This window comes from Balaenoptera borealis, assembly GCF_965194805.1.
Source record: "Balaenoptera borealis genome assembly, chromosome: 2".
Classification (NCBI taxonomy): domain Eukaryota; kingdom Metazoa; phylum Chordata; class Mammalia; order Artiodactyla; family Balaenopteridae; genus Balaenoptera; species Balaenoptera borealis.
In genome coordinates, this window is record NC_138867.1 from 148,067,787 (window position 1) to 148,088,591 (window position 20,805).

The window sequence follows — 20,805 nt, forward strand, 5'->3', positions numbered from 1 at the left end:
CTATAATAAAGATGAAAAATTTATTTTTAAAAAAATCTAATTTGTGTTAAATCTGAGTCAATATTAAAACTATTTTGGGATTGGCATTTTGCTATTTCAGAGATGAAATTACATGCATTTCAAGAAAAAATGCTTGAATGCTTAGAGATGGCATTTTAATTTTGTCTGCACAGTGCTAAACATTCACATATTTGAAGATATATTCACAGGATGAAAATAAATAAATAACACAGATAAACATATTTTTTTTCCATTTTAAAATCAAGATTTCTTGGCACCAATAAAGATTTTGGATTGTGCAAGTTTCTGAAATATAGGATCAGAGTTAGAAGGGTTTTAAAAGTCAATTTACTGAGCAATGTCAACAACTCCATTACAGAATACCTCTCAGATGCTCATCCATCCTCTAATTGCGTACAGTGCAAGGACAATGAACTCACTATTTCCCAAGACACTCCATGCTAATATTGATAATCCCATTTATAGAAAAAGTCTTTCTATGCTATTCCCCTGGAAAATGAAAAATAATACTAAATTGCAACAAATTCTCCTCTATTTTTTATAACTGCAAAAATCAAGACTAGGTTTTTTTCCCATATTGTCCATTACAGAGTACTGAGTAGAGTTCCCTGTGCTATACAGCAGGTTCTTATTAGTTTAGTTATCTATTTTGTATATAGTAGTGTGTATATGTCAATCCCAACCTTCCAATTTATACCTCTTTACCCCCTGGTAACCATAAGTTTGTTTTCTTTTTTTTTTTTTTAATGGGTGTATAGTTGTTTTACAATGTTGTGTTAGTTTCTACTGTACAGTGAAGTATAAATCAACTATACTCCAATAAAATTTTTAAAAAAGAATAAATAATAAATGAAGACTAGTGTTCCAAAAGTTGAACCTTCTAAAGTCCCCTCAATTCATTTGATTGCAAATATCTGCAAAATCTTTCTTCCAGAATTTTTGTTAACAGTATGATTTAGACCTCTTTTTAAAACTACAGAAACAGATCCAGAAGGAGAAAAAAATATGTTGGCAGAAGTATGATCAATAAAAAGAGCTTCGACTAGAATCTATGATTTTAAACCACAGTTGAGGACTCCAATTCAGTTCCTATATTATAGAAGAATTATGACTGAGGTGTATACATCTACAAACTAAAGTATATATACTATTCATAAAGTAGATAAAAAATGAAACATGATAATTTTATTCATGTCACTCATTCATTTATTACAAAACTCCTTATTGAATGTTTAATAGGTGTCGGATCCTGTGTTAGGCACCTAATAGCTCACAGACCCAGAGGCTTTTATAAAATCACTGTAGAAGTATAGCAACAGAGACCTTCCATATACAAAGGTTTTGATACCAACCTAGTCAAAGAGACATAGGTACAAAATTAACTTTTACTAAGGGGAACACTGATGCTGTTGTGGCATCTCAGATTGAGATTGAGATTCATTTGTTGGTGCAATAAATTGCTAAAGGCAGTGGTATAGAAAATGACTGTAGAGCTAAGTAAAGCCCTAGGGGTTGAACCATGGCACTAGGTGCTACTCAACTGAGCTGATGGGCACTGGCTCTTGCTAAAACCAGCAATTTTTCATCCAGTTAACTGTGAACCAGACAAACATGGTCTGAAAAATATACCTTGGTGTAATCTGCAAGTATTAACCTCTGTTAAGTTTTGAGGTATGAAATGAAATGGATAGCCCATTGTTTTTGCCTTTGGCATGAATTGTTTTGTTGAATACGAAACCATCTGTTACTTTACTGGGAGATATAAGTAAAGGTGGCAAATGCTTATTTATAATGGCCGTCTTTTTCTTAGACTTGTTAAAGATAAAAAAAATTGTATGGGGCCCTAACAGAAATTCCAATTCCAGAAAACCCAGAAGGTAAACCTCTCCTTTGAGCAATGGCTCTTTATTACTTTGAAAAGGGAAGAGCGATTTTAAACATAATTAAAATAGTGATCTTGCAAATCTTTCACCTACAGGAGATTTTTCTATTAATAATTTGTGCTACATAATAGGCCATTTGAAGATTAATTGACTATGTAGAAACCATGTGTTCAGGGTCCCTGGAACTATCTGACATTCATAGTTGTATACATTTTTCTCAATATATTGGTAGATGATCTGTGTTAAGATAATACCCATGGAATCAACTATCAGGGAGAGATGAATACTTTTATGAATGCGTTGTGTTTCATGAGGTGTCTCTTTGACTGCATATTTCTTAGAGTAAAGGTACATTAATATTAGTCATCTACTTCTTTTAAAGTTTTAACTATTTGCAGATAAGATGAACAGAAATAAACTTATTTACATAACAATGATTATTAGAAAATAAACTTTCCAACACCTTGCATAAACTCAAGGTACCCCATTATCCAGCTACCCTGTACCATTTTCTTCACCACATAAGGATCCAGAATATATTATCTATAATTCTGCCCTCTAAAACTTTAAATTCTGAATTGCAATGATTCTACTCAAATATCCATAAGACTTGTAAAAGAGTGATATTTATAAATTTATCATTATTGTCCAATAAGTTGACAAAGATCAAAACCTGAAACTTTGTTTAGTCCAGGAGTCAACAAACTACTCTAGCAAGCTAAATCCAGCTTGGTGCCTTTTTCTGGTAAATAAAGTTTTACTGGAACATAGCCATACCTATTCCTGTACTTATAGTCTATTACTTCTTTCATGCACAATGGCAGAGTTGAATAGTTGCAACAGGGCATATGGCCCATAAAGCCTAAAATATTTACCATCTGACTATATACAGAAAAATTTTTGATCCTTGGTCTAGGCTGTTTACTATGTTTCAATACCACATTCTTATTCATCAAATCTTGTTACTCCTACCTCTTAAATAAATGAATCTTTATTTCATTCACCCTTCTCCAGTATCTCTGCTACAAAGCTAATCCAGTTCCTTACTATACCTTCCCTGAATGAAAACAACATCTTCTTAACTGGTCTCCTGTAGTCCCACCATAATCAATTCACCTTCAATACTAACGATGTATAAAGTGGGTCTAATGGAAACAACCTAAATGTCTATTGACAGATGAATGGGTAAAGAAGATGTGGTACACACACACAAACACACACACACACTGGAATATTACTCAGCCATAAAAAATAATGAAATAGTGCCATTTGCAGCAAATGTGAATGGACCTAGAGATTATCATACTAAGCGAAGTAAGTCAGAAAGAGAAGGACAAATACCACATGATATCACTTATATGTGGAATCTAAAATATGGCACAAATCACACATCTATGAAACAAAAATAGGCTCACAGACATAGAGGACAGACTTGTGGTTGCCAAGGGGGAGGTGGGTGTGGGGGGGTAGGATTTGGAGTTTGAGATTAGCAGAGGCACACTATTATATACCGGATGGATAAACAACAAGTTTCTATTGTATAGCACAGGGAACTATAGTCAATATCTTGTGGCAAACCATAATGGAAAAGAATATGAAAAAGAATGTATATATATATGTATATATATATGTATAAGTATAACTGAGTCACTTTGGTGTACAGAAGAAATTAACACAACATTGTAAATCACCTATACTTCAATAAAATTTTTAAAAAAAGGGTCTATTAAACTTTCGGAGAGCTTAAAAAAACTGTCCAAATTTATTAGCATCTTGTATAAAGCTCTTCACATTCTAGGCTCAAATTAATTTAAATTAGACTTACTTATTGTCTTGCATGAAGTCAAGACTATTACCCAGCTACCCTATACCATTTTTTTCACCAGCATCTTGCTTTTGCATGTATTGTTTCCTCTTCCTGGGACGCCTATCTCCTCCTTAATCGACCAGACAAACTCCTACTCATATTTTAAGCCCTTTCTTAAATGTCACATACACAGCCAAGCCCTTTCTGATTACCAATGGCTTAAAGGTTAGTGTTTTCTAATGAGCCCTAATAGTACTTTGTATGTACCTCTTACCACATTGTACTGGACATACTTATTTGTATCTGATTTTTATACAGGTCATTTTCTGTGACATTTTTGTGAGTTTTTCAAGGATCAGGACCATGACTTAGTCATCTCTGTCTCCGAAGCCTTGAACAAAACCTGGCTGGGTAAATTAGTGTTTGCTTAATGGATAAATTAAAAAAGTGGCATTCAGGCTTCCCTGGTGGCGCACTGGTTGAGAATCTGCCTGCCAATGCAGGGGACACGGGTTCGAGCCCTGGTCTGGGAAGATCCCACATGCTGCGGAGCAACTAGGCCCGTGAGCCACAAGTACTGAGCCTGGAGCCTGTGCTCTGCAACAAGAGAGACCGCGGCAGTGAGAGGTCCACGCACCGCGATGAAGAGTGGCCCCCTCTTGCCGCAACTAGAGAAAGCCCACGCACAGAAACGAAGACCCAACACAGCCAAAAAATAAATAAATAAATAAATAACGTGTAAAATTAAAAAAAAAAAAAAGTGGCATTCAGAGTATCCTAAAATCATGAGAGCCTTTTCCATGAAGCGGTTGCTGCCACTAAATCTCTATTTTAATTTACTCTGATTCCCACTTGCTTCATAACATCTCCCAAATTAAAAAGTCAGTATACTATTTTAATATTATGAACAGGTGCTAAATGTATATGGGAATTTATTCATATTTGTAGAATAATTATCTGTCATAGCCATCATATACATAACGGCTACATCTATATGTGTTCATTTATTTACTCAATCTACTGGGTGATTATTATTCCAGAATCCATACTAAACTGTGGGGATAAAGTGATAAGCAAAGCAGACAGTCTCTTCCCTCATAAAGCTAACCATCTAGTGGGGGAGACAGACAATAAAATTAAATAGACAGACATAACTTTTGATTAGTTTTATATCAGAAATGAATAATACAATGTAACAGAAGATATAAGTTGGGGCTACTTAAGGAGTTCAGGAAGTTTCTGTGAGGAGGTAACATTTGAGCAAAGATTGGAAGGATAAGATAGAGCCAGGGGGCTTCCCTGGTAGCGCAGTGGTTGAGAATCTGCCTGCCAATGCAGGGGACACGGGTTCGAGCCCTGGTCTGGGAAGATCCCACATGCTGCAGAGCAACTAGGCCCGTGAGCCACAACTACTGAGCCTGCACGTCTGGAGCCTGTGCTCCGCAACAAGAGAGGCCATGACAGTGAGAGGCCCATGCACCGCAATGAAGAGTGGCCCCCGCTTGCCGCAACTAGAGAGAGCCCTCGCACAGAAACGAAGACCCAACACAGCCAAAAATAAATAAATAAATAAATAAATTAAAAAAAAAATACTAAAAAAAAGAAAAGATGGAGCCAGTAACTGTGGTAATTGTGCGGTAGTAAGACTATCCTAGGCAGAGGGAATAGACTGAATCTAGACCCTGAGGCATGAAAAAGTTGAGCATTTTAAGGAATGGATAGAGAGTTTTGTGGTTACGACTTAGTACCAGTGAGGTGGAATCAAATGAGGCTAAGAGCTGAAGATCTACCTGCACATTCATAGCCTTGACAGTGAAAGTTAGATTTATTCAAAAAATTTTAGGAAGCCTTTGGCAAGCTTTAGGCAAAGGATTAATTTCTACCAATTTGTGTAATGAAAAAAAAAATTCTGGTTTCTGTGTTGAGATTGTATTGGAAGGGTAGAAGTTAAGAGATCATTAAATAGAACATCATTCTAATAAAGGCAAGAATTGTCAGTGCTTTGGTCTAGGTGCTAAGATAATAGTAATAAGATGGATAAAGTGACTACATAGAAGTATCATGATTGAGAATACTAATTCATGATTGCTAGATACGATATCTGGTATTAACTCAGTGTCTTAGTCTATCACATATGATGCCAAGATCATAACTTTGGTTCCAGATGGTTCTATGAGCTTTTCTATTCCATGACTATCAAGGGTCCAGAATAAGCCTCATATAGGTTCATATTCAGTAGACATGGGGTGACAGTATGGTTGGGTAAACGTAAAATTTTCTCTATTAAGAGATAATTCCTCATACTTATTCATTATAACTCCATGCATCATTAATTTAACACAGGGATTGGCAACCTTTCCTTAAGGGACCAGTGAGTAAATAGTTTAGACTTTGTGGGCCATGCAGTTTCTGTTACAACTACTCAGCTTTGCAGTTGTAGCACCGATGCAGTCATAGACATTATGTAATTGAACGTATGTGGCTGTGTTCCAATAAAACTTTATTTATAAAACAGGCAGTAAGTATGATTTGGTTTTGAGGCTGTACTTTGCACATCTCTGATTTAGCATATGGGTTGTATACTACCATATACCAGGCTTGTTTTAGTTGAGCATATTATTACCTATATCTCACCTTGTGCTAACATACGTCTGGATCATAATTAATATTTAAATACCTTGTGAAATGCTGAAACTGAAATAAACATAGAATGATTTTAAGAACCAGAATAACAGAAATGGTTAAATTTATCATGATCCTATTTTTATCAATGAGTTTGAAAACAATTTATGAGTAAAAATGTTTCCCTATCTCAGCCTATTGAAATGCTATACTCACTTAAAGACCCCACTCAAATGTTTATTTTTTTGTGAACTTTCTAGTTCTTTGACCTACTCTCTCTGACAGAGTGATTTTGCCTATTCTCTGTGATCTACAGATTTAGTTCTTAAGTACATTATGGAGCTCATCATATTGTATTAAAACTATTTATGTGACTACGTCATTTATCATGTTCCAAGCTTTTGGTGAGCACTATTTCTTACTCATCAGTAATTTAGTTATCTTTTATTAAAAAATTCTTATTCGATACCAACTGTGTGTAGACACTATTCTAAGTGCTGAGGATATAGTAGTGAATAATATAAGCTTGGCAGTTTTTCTAATAGGGAAACAGATATCACAAAAGTGAACAAGTATTTTCCATTAAAATTTAAAAGATCCATGAAGAAAATAAAATGATGAGCAATTAAAAAGAGTGCTTGGGAGTCTCTTTTAGCTAGGGTGGTCAGAATAGACCACTTCAAGCTGGTGATAACTGAGGATATTTGAGGATTTCAATTATGAGAATGAGGTGGCCAGAGCTATGAAATAGAGCATACCACCTCCCCACAGCTCTCCCTCCAAGCAAACAAACAAACAAACAACAAAATGGTATTAAAATAGCAAGTGTAAAGTCCCTGAGATTAAATTGATTTTGACAAGTTATAAAAACAGAAATAAGGACATTACAGTGTAAATGATGAGTTTAAGAAGTAGACAGGAACCAGATAACAAAAGCCTTGCAAGCTACCTTGTACAAAGCTGTATTTTCCAAAAAGCACTACAACGAATAGCCTGTCTCACATGTTCTTCCAAAACCGTGCCACTTTCCCCATCAAGAGACAGCATCCATGTCACCTTGACATGAATCTAGGTTGGGCTTTCTGACTGCCTTGAGTAATAGAGTAAGGCAGAAGTAAGACTCTTTGATATTCAAACCATACAGAGATAGGATTTCTGCCTGGTTCTTTCTCGGGATGCTCACCCTTGGAACTCTGCCATCATAACATGAGGAATCTCAGGCCACATGAAGAGCCCCTTGTGGAAAGAAACTGGGCTCCTGGCTCTCAGAAATGATTGAGTTCCTAGCCAACAATCAGCACCCAATTGCTGTCTTGGAGAGGTCTGTTTGCAGCAATAGAAAACTAGAACATTTAGTTAGGAGCCAAGTTCACTTCATAATCTGTGCCTGGGACAGATAAGGCCATAATTAAATCAATATGGATATTAATGGAATCATAGAAGAACAAATGAATAAACAATAATTGCAGAAATTTTTTCCTCTGCGTAAATGAACTCAGATAATCTCAGTGACACTAATCTTAGCCATGATTTCTAAGTGTACTTAAATTCAAACATTTATCATTGTATTTATTATTTTGTAATAGACTTTATTTTTTAGGGCGGTTTTAGCAGAAGGTAAAGATATTTCCCATATACCTCCTGCCCCCACTCATGTGGAGCCTCCCCAGTTATCAACCTCATTTCCTCAATTTTGCATTTGGAGACATCAATTTATATGTTATAATTTGGTTGCTATAGAAATATGTTGCCTTAAATTATTGAATATTTCATATATTTTAAGCACATTTTTATTGAAGCATGACATACCTAATGAAACATGCACAAATAATAGATATATAGCTTATGGAATTTCACAAAGAGAACACAAGTGTGAAGACATTAAAAAACCAGAACATTACCATTACCTGCAGTCCAGAGTCGTCTTCATACCACTCGTAATCTCAACTCCTACCCCCGAAATAACCTCTAAGTTGACTTCTAACACATAATTTTGCCTGCTTTAAAATGTATGTAAATGGAAGCATACAGAATGTACTTTTTTATGATTTTCATCATGCTGTAGTATAGAGATATATTACATTAATTCTCATTCCTATACAGTATTTCACTGTATGTATTTATCAAAATTGATGTACCATGCTACTCATGATGAACATTAGGGCTACTTCCAGCATTATTAAAAAGTACTGCTACTAGGCACATACGTAGGAGTAGAACTGCAAGGTTGCAGGCTTCACATATGTTGTATTTAAGAAGACATCACCAGAGTGGTTGTACTAATCTTACTAATTGATACTTCCATCATTAGTGTGTTGAGAGTTCCTAATTATTCCACATTCTCACCAATGCTTGCAGTTGCCAGTCTTTTCATTTTAGGAAATCTGGTGAACATGTAGGGGTATCTCATAATGGTTTTATTTGCATTTCCTAATGACTAATGCTGTTGAGCACAGTTTCATATGTTTATTGAATATTTGGATACCTTCTTTTGTGAAATATCTGTCAAGTCTGTCCAGATATTCTTCTGCATTATTTGCCACCTTCTTATTGACTGTAGGATATATGTGTATATTTTTCCGAATATATGTCCTTCCTTGCATAAAAGTATCACAATTTTTTCTCTCACTAGTCTCATGACTTTCACTTTCTTCATGATGTCTCTTAATTAACAAGAATTCTTTGCTTAAAAGACAGTCCAATTATGATGTTTTTTCCTTTATGTTCGTGACTTTTGGAGACCTATTTAGGAAGTATTTGTCTATCTCCAGGTAATGAAAATTTTCTGCTATGCTTCCTTCTACAAATATTTTACAATTTGATTCACAGTTCATGTAAAATTGATTTTTATATATCGATATCTATTTTTCTCATGTGTACCAAATTTATTCTATGCCACTTATGAAATATCATACTGTATACTCTTGTGTATGTGTGACTGACATTTTCCACTCAATCTAATGCTTATGAGATTTATCCAGGTTGTATTATGTAATTATAATTCACTCATTCTCTTAGCTGGAGAATATGCCAATGTATGTATATACTATCATTCATTTACTCATGCTACTTAGAAACACATTTGGATCACTTCCAGTTTCATGGTGAACATATGCACACATTTCAGTGGATACATAGTCAAACTGATGGTTTTGATGGTATGCACATGTTCTGATTTAGCAGATAATGCAGAAGAGCTTCTCAAATGGTTGAGCAATTTTACAGTCCAAACAGCACCGTACAGGCACTTTGAGTTTCTATAATTCATCAGATAACTTAGTATTTGTCCTGTCTTTTAAATTTTGCTCTTCTAGTGGTGTGTTGTGGTATTTTTTGCCATTTTAATTTGCATTTCCCTGATAACTAGTGGAGTTGAAGAACCTTTTACGTATTTTCTGGCCATTTGGATATCTTCTTTTGAGAAGTGACTATTCAAGACAACTGCCCAATTTTATGTGAGGTTACCTGTCTTTTTGTTATTTTTAAGATTTTTAAATGTATTCTGGATGCACATCTTTTATTTGAGATATGTGTTAAAAACATATTCTCTTACCAAATAATTTACATTTTTCCCTCTCTTAGTGGTGTTTCTTGATTAGTAAAATTTCTAAATTTACTGTATTCTATTTTTTTTTCTTTTTAGCACCTTTATCCAATTAAAAAAAAACTTTTGCTAACCCCCATGCTGCGCAGCTATTCTCTTTATCTTTTCTTTTAAATATTCCACATATTTATAATGAATAAAATATCTTACCTTATACTTTATAAGAGCTAGAATATGTTCTAATAACAGAGTTTTGAACTGAATAATTCTGAAAACATACAAAACGTGTGTCTGAATTTGTATCGAACTCCTCAACTATCTTCTTTTTACCAGTAAAATATCTTGAAACTACCCACTCCTACAAAGTTCCTAGAGGATAACTTTTATTTCATGTTTAATATTTGATCAAAATTTCAGATGATCTGCAAATTTGAAGGAGTTGGAATGGCTAGTTCTATAATGATCTTTTTTATTTCTGAGATTTATTTTGCCAAAAACAGACTAAAGATCCAAAACTGTGTAGTAAACAGAACTGAGAAATGAAAAAAAAATATGATTCTTCAAGGTTTTGGAATTGTCTAAATGCTGCCAATGTGTTTTATTCTCATTGATTAAAAATCCATCTTTGAAATGTAAACTGTATACAAGTGTGAATTTAACAGAAATTAAAAGTATGCCCCCCTTTTAAATGACAGATGCACAAGAGATTCACATACAACAGCTGTCTGGTCACTCACACAAACTCCTTATCATTTTCCAACACTTCAGACTGACTGATTTTGACTGCCATTTGTTCCAGACCAAAGACTTTAAGACCAGACACAAATGTCTTTTAAATTGCATCTGATTAATATCCCTCAACAGCATATTTGTCACTCCTAAAGACTCCACATATTTTTCTCCAAGGCAAACCTACTCTGAACTGATCTGAAGATGAAATGAGGCATGGTGAATAAGTACTACCAGATTCTAATGTTACTGAAACTCAGTAATCCTCACTGCTGGAAATACAACATTAAGTTCCTGAAGCAGAGACATAAACTAAAATTTTACTTTTTTTTTCCTCTCCAAAGTCTGGGTTCACCAAGAAAGGTGTTGACACCAATGTATAGATTTGATCAGTGAATAAAAAATAATGTGTTAGGTCACAGAGATGCCACTTAGAAGGAACCCTATTTGACCAAGTTTCCATACAATTCCTAAGAGAAACAAGATCAATTTTCTAATTTGGCAATGTTCTGAGAAAGGCAACCCCTCAGTATTTTTTCTTAGTGTTTCAAGGTCTCAGTTCTATCCTTCTCAGCAAAATGAGCTTTGTAAGATCTTAAGGTCAAGAACTCTTCCAACCTAAGTAATTACGTTTTCTCTTTCATGGGTGATCTTTGACCTTGAAGTGAAAATGGATGGATACCCATTCACCTTTAAATACCATAAAGATTCATCTTTATAAAAATCATTTTTGCCTCATGATTACTAAGATACAATTTATTTAGTTTCATGGGAAAGTGAACAAATGGGACCTAGTGAAACTTAAAAGCTTTTGCACAGCAAAGGAAACTATAAACAAGATGAAAAGACAACCTTCAGAATGGGAGAAAATATCTGCAAATGAATCAATGGACAAAGGATTAATCCCCAAAATATATAAACAGCTCATACAGCTCAATATTAAAAAACAAACAACCCAATCCAAAAATGGGCAGAGACCTCAATAGACATTTCTCCAAAGAAGATATACAGACTGCCAACAAACACATGAAAGAATGCTCAACATCACCAATCATGAGAGAAACGCAAATCAAAACTACAATGAGGTATTACCTCACACTGGTTAGAATGGGCATCATCAGAAAATCTACAAACAACAAATGCTGGAGAGGGCATGGAGAAAAGGGAACCCTCTTGCACTGCTGGTGGGAATGTAAATTGATACAGCCACTATGGAGAACAGTATGGAGGTTCCTTAAAAAACTAAAAATAGGGGCTTCCCTGGTGGTGCAGTGGTTGAGAATCTGCCTGCCAATGCAGGGGACACGGGTTCGGGCCCTGGTCTGGGAAGATCCCACATGCCGCAGAGCAGCTGGGCCCGTGAGCCACAATTGCTGAGCCTGCGCGTCTGGAGCCTGTGCTCCGCAACAAGAGAGGCCGTGACGGTGAGAGGCCCGCGCACCGCGATGAAGAGTGGCCCCCACTTGCCACAACTAGAGAAAGCCCTCACACAGAAACAAAGACCCAACACAGCCAAAAATAAATAAATAAATAAATTTTTAAAAAAAACCTTGCTTTAAAAAAAAAAAAACAAAAAACTAAAAATAGAACTACCATGTGACCCAGCAATCCCACTACTGGGCATATACCCTGAGAAAACCATACTTCAAAAAGAAGCATGTACCACAATGTTCATTGCAGCTCTATTTACAATAGCCAGGACATGGAAGCAACCTAAGTGTGCATCGACAGATGAATGGATAAAAATGATGTGGCACATATATACAATGGAATATTACTCAGCCATAAAAAAGAAATGAAATTGAGTTATTTGTAGTGAGGTGGATGGACTCATACAGAGTGAAGTAAGTCAGAAAGAGAAAAACAAATACTGTATGCTAACACATATATATGGAATAAAAAAAAATGGTTCTGATGAACCTAGGGGCAGGACAGGAATAAAGAGGCAGACATAGAGAATGGACTTGAGAACACGGGGAAGGGGAAGGGTAAGCTGGGACGAAGTAAGAGAGTAGCATTGACATATATACACTACCAAATGTAAAATAGATAGCTAATGGGAAGCAGCTGTATAGCACAGGGAGATCAGCTCAGTGCTTTATGACCACCTAGAGGCGTGGGATAGGAAGGGGGGGAGGGAGACACAAGAGGGAGGGGATATGGGGATATATGTATACATATAGCTGATTCACTTTGCTATACAGCAGATACTAACACAACATTGTAAAGCAATTATACTCCAATAAAGATGTTAAAAAGAAAAATAGACATATGCACCCCAATGTTCATTGCAGCACTATTTACAATAGCCAGGTCATGGAAGCAACCTAAATGCCCACTGACAGACAAATGGATAAAGAAGATGTGGTACACATATACAATGGAATATTACTCAGCCACAAAAAGGAACGAAATTGGGTCATTTTTAGAGACGTGGATGGACCTAGACAGTGTCATACAGAGTGAAGTAAGTCAGAAAGAGAAAAACAAATATTGTATATTAACGCATATATGTGGAATCTAGAAAAATGGTACAGATGAACCAGTTTGCAAGGCAGAAACAGAGACACAGATGTAGAGAACAAACGTATTGACACCAAGGGAGGAAAGCAGGGGTGTTGGTGGTGGGATGAATTGGAAGATTGGGACTGACATATATACACTAATATGTATAAAATAGATGATTAATAAGAACCTGCTGTATAAAAAAATAAATAAAATAAAATTCAAAAAATAAAGTAAAAAAAAAATTACTTAGTGTCACGGGAAATGAAGGAAATAAAAATCAATCCCCTGGAACTTTTTAAGTACTTTTTTTCTTAAGCTCACCTAGTAAATATCTCCTCTTTGAAAAGATAAGAGAAAAGCCATTTTTCTATTGATATTACCAGATTCTCAGACTCTGAATGGAACACAGTAAATTCTCTAGACCAGTGCTATCCTACAGAAATATAATGTTAGCCACAAATGTGAGCAACATATGTTATTTTACATTTCTAGTAGCCACATTAAATAATATATAAAAAACAGGTAAAATTAAATTTAATAATATGTTTTATCTAGCCCAATATATAACAATATTATCATTTCAATATGTAATCGCTATAAACTATTAATAAGATATTTACTTTTTTGGATACTAAGTATTTAAAATCCAGTGTGTGTTTTACACTTCCAGCACAAGTAATTTGGAAGAGCTACATTTTAAGTGTTCAGTAGTCACATGTATTTGGTGGTTACCAAATTGGGCAGTGCAACTGTAGAATATTTGCAGAAACACTTGGAATAAAACCTAGTCTTTTATATATCTATAGTCTTTTTATGTCTATTTTTTCTAATTGTTCTTTCTGCCTTTCTTTTCTTTTTTAGTCACCAGTCTTTTTTAGCTCTTTTCTTTTTTAGATACACCAAACTGATCTCTGTTTTCCTTCAAACTAGCAAAAGAGACTATTGGAATTATAAAATTCTGATCAAAAGACATGAATTCTAAGGCAAATATTGAATTGCTTATAATTATTGATAATTAGTTTGTTTTAAAGTTTTCTTTTAGTAGTAATTTTTTTTTCTGCCTAGGATAAAGCTGTGTCCATCATTCATAAACTATGTGAATTTATGCAAATTAATTTGACTCAATAAGTTTCAGGTTCCCACTCCTAATGCAGAGAAACAATATTTTTTCATAGGATTGTTCTAAGAATTTGGTGAAGTCATGCTTATACCTAGTTCAGAACCCGATACATTATAAGCACTTATTTAACACAAATAAACATGCTTATTGTTTTCTAGGTATTTTTCATAAACTGGAAAGCACAGTGTTTTTTCTTTGTCTGACTTTTTCATTTACAGTGAGAAGCAAAAAAGATATAATAAGCTACTCCAATTCACACACCTACTAAACAGAAATCACATTTTTTCAAAATATTCCTCCGCTCAAATAGCAATGCCTCACTGATCTTTTTAAACATAATAATTCCATTCACATTCAGAAAACTGACATTTTTCCACTTCACTCAGAAATTTTTCACTGCTTTGTACAGGAAATCCAACTTCAAGACCAGATTTTAAGGTAACTTTCGACCCAATAAAACCTAATTACAATGCTATATAAAATTTCATTTTCAAAATTTTTTTAGTAAAAGAGAAATAACTCATTTAAAATATATTCAAGTTCTCAACCAGTCAATAATTTCAATTAACTTGAGATGTTTTCCTGATTACACTAGAGAAATGAGAGTGTGCAGTGCAATCTATCTCATTTGGATCTCATAAAGATTATTTCTGTCATTTTTATCTAATTCTGCTTATATCACCCTTCTACCCACTCCAAATCCATTCTTCACACAGCACCCAGAGTCATCTTTTCAAAAACATACATCAGATGTCCTTCATATATCAGAGACCTCACATTACTTTCAGAATGAAACCCAAACTCCCTAAAGGGCCCCACTGATCAGTTCCAGTCCTACTGAACTCATTTCCCATCAGTTACCACTGCAGCTCCTTCATTACACCCATCCATACTGGCCTTCTTTCTCTTCTTCAAAATCTCCATGCTTGATGCTCAGGTGAGGTGTTTACACTTGGCTATGTTCTTTGCCTGTAATATTCTACTCTCTCTCTCTTTCTTTTTTTTAACATGGAAAGGTACTCATGATTTATTGCTGAATAAAGAAAGCAAGTTACAGACATGATTTATTAAAATAAATGTGCAAAGTTATCTTTGAGATATTAAAATGCGAAAGCATGAGTTTTCATTTACACCAACATATATTTCTTTTTTTTTAATAACATCTTTATTGAAGTATAATTGTTTTACAATGGTGTGTTAGTTTCTGCTTTATAACAAAGTGAATCAGCTATACATATACATATATCCCCATATCTCCTTCCTCTTGCGTCTCCCTCCCACCCTCCCTATCCCACCCCTCTAGGTGGTCACAAAGCACCGAGCTGATCTCCTTGTGCTATGTGGCTGCTTCCCACTAGCTAGCTATTTTACATTTGGTAGTGTGTATACGTCCATGCCACTCTCTCACTTAGTCTCAGCTTACCCTTCCCCCTCCCCGTGTCCTCAAGTCCATTCTCTACGTCTGTGTCTTTATTCCCGTCCTGCCCCTAGGTTCTTCAGAACCATTTTTTTTTTTTAAGATTCCATATATATGTGTTAGCGTACTCTCTCTTAATTAACATGCTGTTCTAATTTCAAATGTCACCTCCTCAGAAACTTTTTCTCTGACCGAACTACCTAAAGAAACAACCTAATTAAAATCTGAATTATCTTTTACCCACATCCCATCATTCTCTAACCTATTACTGTTTTCTTTATGGCTACTTTCACAATCTGAAACTCTTATGTATTTGTTGACCTATTTAAGGGATTCATCCCTCTCCCTGTCCAATTAAATATAAATCCTTCAGGGAAAAGACCACATACATCCTATTCCTCACTGAATCCCTGCACCTAGGGGACTTTGTTTAATTAATAAATCCCTTACAGAGGAACAGTGCTGATCTGGTTGGTCTCATTCCAGACATTGTAATGGGTCATACTTCAGGGTACAAAGATTTTCAAGGCAATGGAAGACCTAGTAAGTTTATACTCCTTTAAAGAAGAGAGGACAAAGTTCTGATCTTTCTTCCTTCAGTAAGTCCTGATTATGGGTCATACTTCTTGTGGTGCACGTGACAAAAACAAATAGAGTGGAACCTCTTTGTAATTGACACCAATGCACATGAGGAAGGATCAAAAAGCATTTTTTAGATCCAGGGGTTTCTGTACATAATATTTGGTTATCAGAGGATATACTTATGTAATAAAAGCCTACCAATAACCACACTGCTACATAGCAGTGTAGCATTCAAATTTTATAAGGCATTCATATTCTTTGGCAATTTTATAATTTTTTTTCATTTTTATGGCCAAAATATTTTATAGAGGACAATTACAATAGGGGAAAGAAACTATTTCATGGTTTCATTAATAATGTTATTAACACTTTGGTAGATAATTCTGGACTTTTTTTTTTCTTTTTTCATGGACTTTTAAAAAATGGAGATAGGAAGTGATTGATAGAGAGGAGAAGGTGATTGGGAAGGTTAGAAGTCATTTTCAGTACTGAAATCTTTTTCTCTATTCTTTAATCTTTCCATCTCAATAAATATAAAAATATGACTTCCATTTTTAACTTAGAAAAGACATTTAAATTGCAGAGAAGTACAAAGGATAGAAATAAAAAATATACATGAAACCACCATCAACTGTACATATTTTCTCACATCTGTTTCACATATATCTCCCTATCTCTCTCCCTCTCCCCCCTCTCTCTCTCTTTACCTATTTATCTGAAATAAATTACTAAAGATGAGATAGACATCCTGTTTGCACTTCTTGTCATCTTATTACCCTTCCTCTCTTTCCAGGGACAATCACTCTCACAAACTTAGTGCTTATCCATATTTGTCTACCTTGCTCAATTCTGTTTCCAGGAACACTGTATTGTCTCCTGTTTTTTGTTTTTTTATTTACCAAAAGACTTTCACATCATTTATATCTATCTATCTATATATAGCTGCAATCTGCTTTTCATTTGCTTCCAACTCAACATGAGAAATGAGGAAGGAAGGAATGGAGGGAGGGACGAAGGAAGGAAGGAAGGAAAAGAAAGAAATGCCATAAATATAAAAATTATTCATTCTGTATGAAAAGTAATAAAACTGAAGAGGTTGATTTCAAATTACACTTAGGAATACTGCAGAGAAGCACATTAAGTTGTAGAAGTCAAACAAACATCAGGGAGTGGAGAAATGTATAGCCAGAGCACATTATTTATACTTACCATCTTGGAAAAGAAAGGAGCATGCCTAACTCTAGGCAGCAATATTCCACAGATAAAAGAAGTTAATTTGTTTATCTTGTGCAAAAACTGGGAGAACACCAAAAAGCTTAATAATTTCGTCTCCAATACATGTTTGTTATTAATATTTACCTTTAAGGAAAGGTGGAATTGGTTTTATGTTTAAGAACATCATTTTTGTTGTTTAAAAATGACATGATGAGTAGGTTGATAAGGATGTTTCTATATAAATAATGAGGGAATTTCAAGAAAGGACTGATAAAATCCTTGTATATAATTTCATAAATGTGATAATTTTCTTTTTCACAAAAATGTTTATTTTTAAGGATACTTCTTGGAGGAAGTTGTCTCCATTAGTACTGGATAAATAGCTTATCTATGTATATTTCAATTAATTAAAACATATTTTGAATGTTCATGTCATTTATTCTAAAGTGGACCATATGATAACATTTGATTTCTCAAACCCATGGAGACTAATGAGTATTTCTTGAGTACCTATTATTTGGCAGTAACTAAGCAAAAGGGGTGTAACAGTGAAAAATAACAGGGAAACTCTTTCCCCTGAGGGAGTTAATATTTTAGTGGGATAAGAGGAACAATAACCAAACACATAAATTTTTAGTTGGTGTCATACACTATAAAGTAAAATAAATCTTAATGAGGAGGCTAAGAGTTGGATGCCCTGTTTAATAGGAGGTGGTCAACCAAGGAAGGTCATTCAAACGTAGGGTGTTTTCAGTTGAGACTTTAAGGAACTGAAGATTAAGCCATGTTTATAACTGTATATATAAAGAAATATATGAAGAAATAAAAGACTTACTAAGATAGGTAATGTAGGAATCTTGAAGCAAGAAAAACTAGTAGACATCCTAAGATAAACCCCTTGTTTTATGTGACCATTAGTAGGTTATATGTTCTAATTCATTCTGAATTCTACTGGCTTGTTTCTTCTCCCTATAATTAACATTTTGTATGAAAAGTAATTGGGGATTATGTTTGAATAGAATCTGAGAACAACATTTTGTGGATCATACAATCAATATCTTCATTTTACAAATGAAGAAACTGAAGCTCAATTAGGTAGATCACTGGCCCAAAGAGACAGAGCAGGAACCCAAACCAATGCTTGCTGTCCCAAAGCAGTAATCTTCTCACTTCTATATATTAAGCAAAGTTGACCTCAGTTTGGCACGACTGGCTTCCTGGATGTTGCAGAACATGCGGCCTTAATTCCTGTGTCACTGCTCTTGCCCCTGAGGTGCCCTTTGCCTGGACTGCCTCTCCACCACCAGTGAACTTATCCATGATCCAGTGTCAGCCTCTCAGGCTGCCTTCATGGGTCTCTTCCTATGACCAGGCTTCCCTTGGGAAAGAGCTTTGAATCCTCCCTTGAATCCTGCTATTTGAAATCTTAGGTTTCATGTGTGGTTGACATAGTGCTAAACAGTCAATGATAGAATTCTTAATTTTTCCTGTGCTGTGATACTGGCCTACCTCTGTATCCTGAAACTTTGGACAACACTATTATTCGGAGTTGTAATCTAAGAAAGCTCACTCCAAACCCTTATGACTATTCCCACCTCATTTTTTCAGCCCTAATTCAACAATAATAATCCTATATACGATTAATTTTGACAGAGACAGGTGTAAAAATGTGTACATATTATTGATGTGAGTTATATCAAACTTCAGTGTTAATTTTCAATGGAAAAATACATCCAACCCTTCATTTCTACTTTTAACAACTGAAACATCTTGTGACTCATCACTTAATACTTAGAAAGGTAACTTATCAGTATAGTAACTGGCTATTCTCTTAGCTTTCTCACAGAATAAAAGTACAACTTTTATTCACATTAGAAGTTAGTGACCAGTTAACTGATTAACTAATTAACTAATGATTTAATATATTAAGTATAATTTGTGGATGGCAATTTGGAAGCAAAGAAGCACTGTGACAACGTAGGAGTGGAATCCAGAAAGGTGTTTGCATAGAATTTTTCGATGCTTCATATTTATAGCCAATCTATTTTGGTTAGGTGATTATTCTTCTTAATAATAATCTGACATAGTGACTAAAACAATATTCTCACTGACTTAGACAAAAGCATACATCACTTCTGTCTGGAGGCAAAATCAGTATACTTTAATTATGGAAAGTTATAGAGTTTCTCACATAAGTTGATTCGTAATAATTTGTATTTTAAAATGGAAATGTCAACTGTCATAAGGTATACCAGTAACTAGAGGAAGTTTTATCAAACTTTATAGTAACTACAGAACAGATGCTCATTATGTGCTAATTCTCTCTCCTCTTTTATCCACAGAGTAGACAGCATGGAGATTGAAATATCAAAGTCAGATTGTTGTATTTAAGAATGCAGACTCTGGAATCCCAGTACCAGCACTTGCTAGCTCAACACATTAGAAAAGTCTGGAAACAGACAGTTGTGAGCCAATCATTATGGTTATTATTTAGAAATAGAACTCCAGAATTTGTAAAGGAACTACAGATGGGACAAAACAGGTAAACAGTTCAGGAGATTTGGAGCAGAAGGCAAGCAGTAAAGTTACTTAAAACTAAACTACAAGGAAGACTGTGGGGACAAGAACTAAGCAAATACTTAGCTATTAGAACCAATGTTACTTTTCTAAGCCAATCACTCAGGTGCTAGGGTAGGGTAAAAGTACTGCAATGAAGTCAACATGAGCCACACTGCCCCTAACTTGTCCACCCCTCTAGGCATGAAGACTGGCAATGGTATGCCAGGAGGCTTCAGGGTCTTTCTTTACCACACTATTTATGAGGACCCCTTCACCAACTTTGCCTCTTTCTTTGGTGGTTTCCACCCTCTTAAATTCTTCTTAGTCTGCAACCACTATGGTAGGGCCTTCAATAGGTGATCTGGATGAAGATGAAACAGCATTTGGTGCCTTTGATAGCTTTGGCTTCAAAGGGATGAGTAGGATCCTAGGCAAGCCCCATAATCACAGTACCTTCAGCAAAAGGTATCACCTATGAGCTCACCTATGGTATCTCTGGAGGGAACCCATCATGGCTACATCAACCTCATGAAGAACGGAGTTGAGAGTACTGATTAGGGACGATGAGGACATTCCCGCTCCTTCCAACCAGCTGGTTGAGCCTTTCCCCTCCTTATTCTTGTTCATAACTCCTCACTCACTCTACCCGTAACATTTTCCTCATTATGTCTCACTTTTTCTTTGTTACTGTACATCAATAATTTCCGCAAGCTACATATTTCCAACATTGATGTCTGGGTGTTTCCTTTCCTTTGCGGTAAAGTCATAAAGCCAGGCACTGGACAGAGACTCCACAGA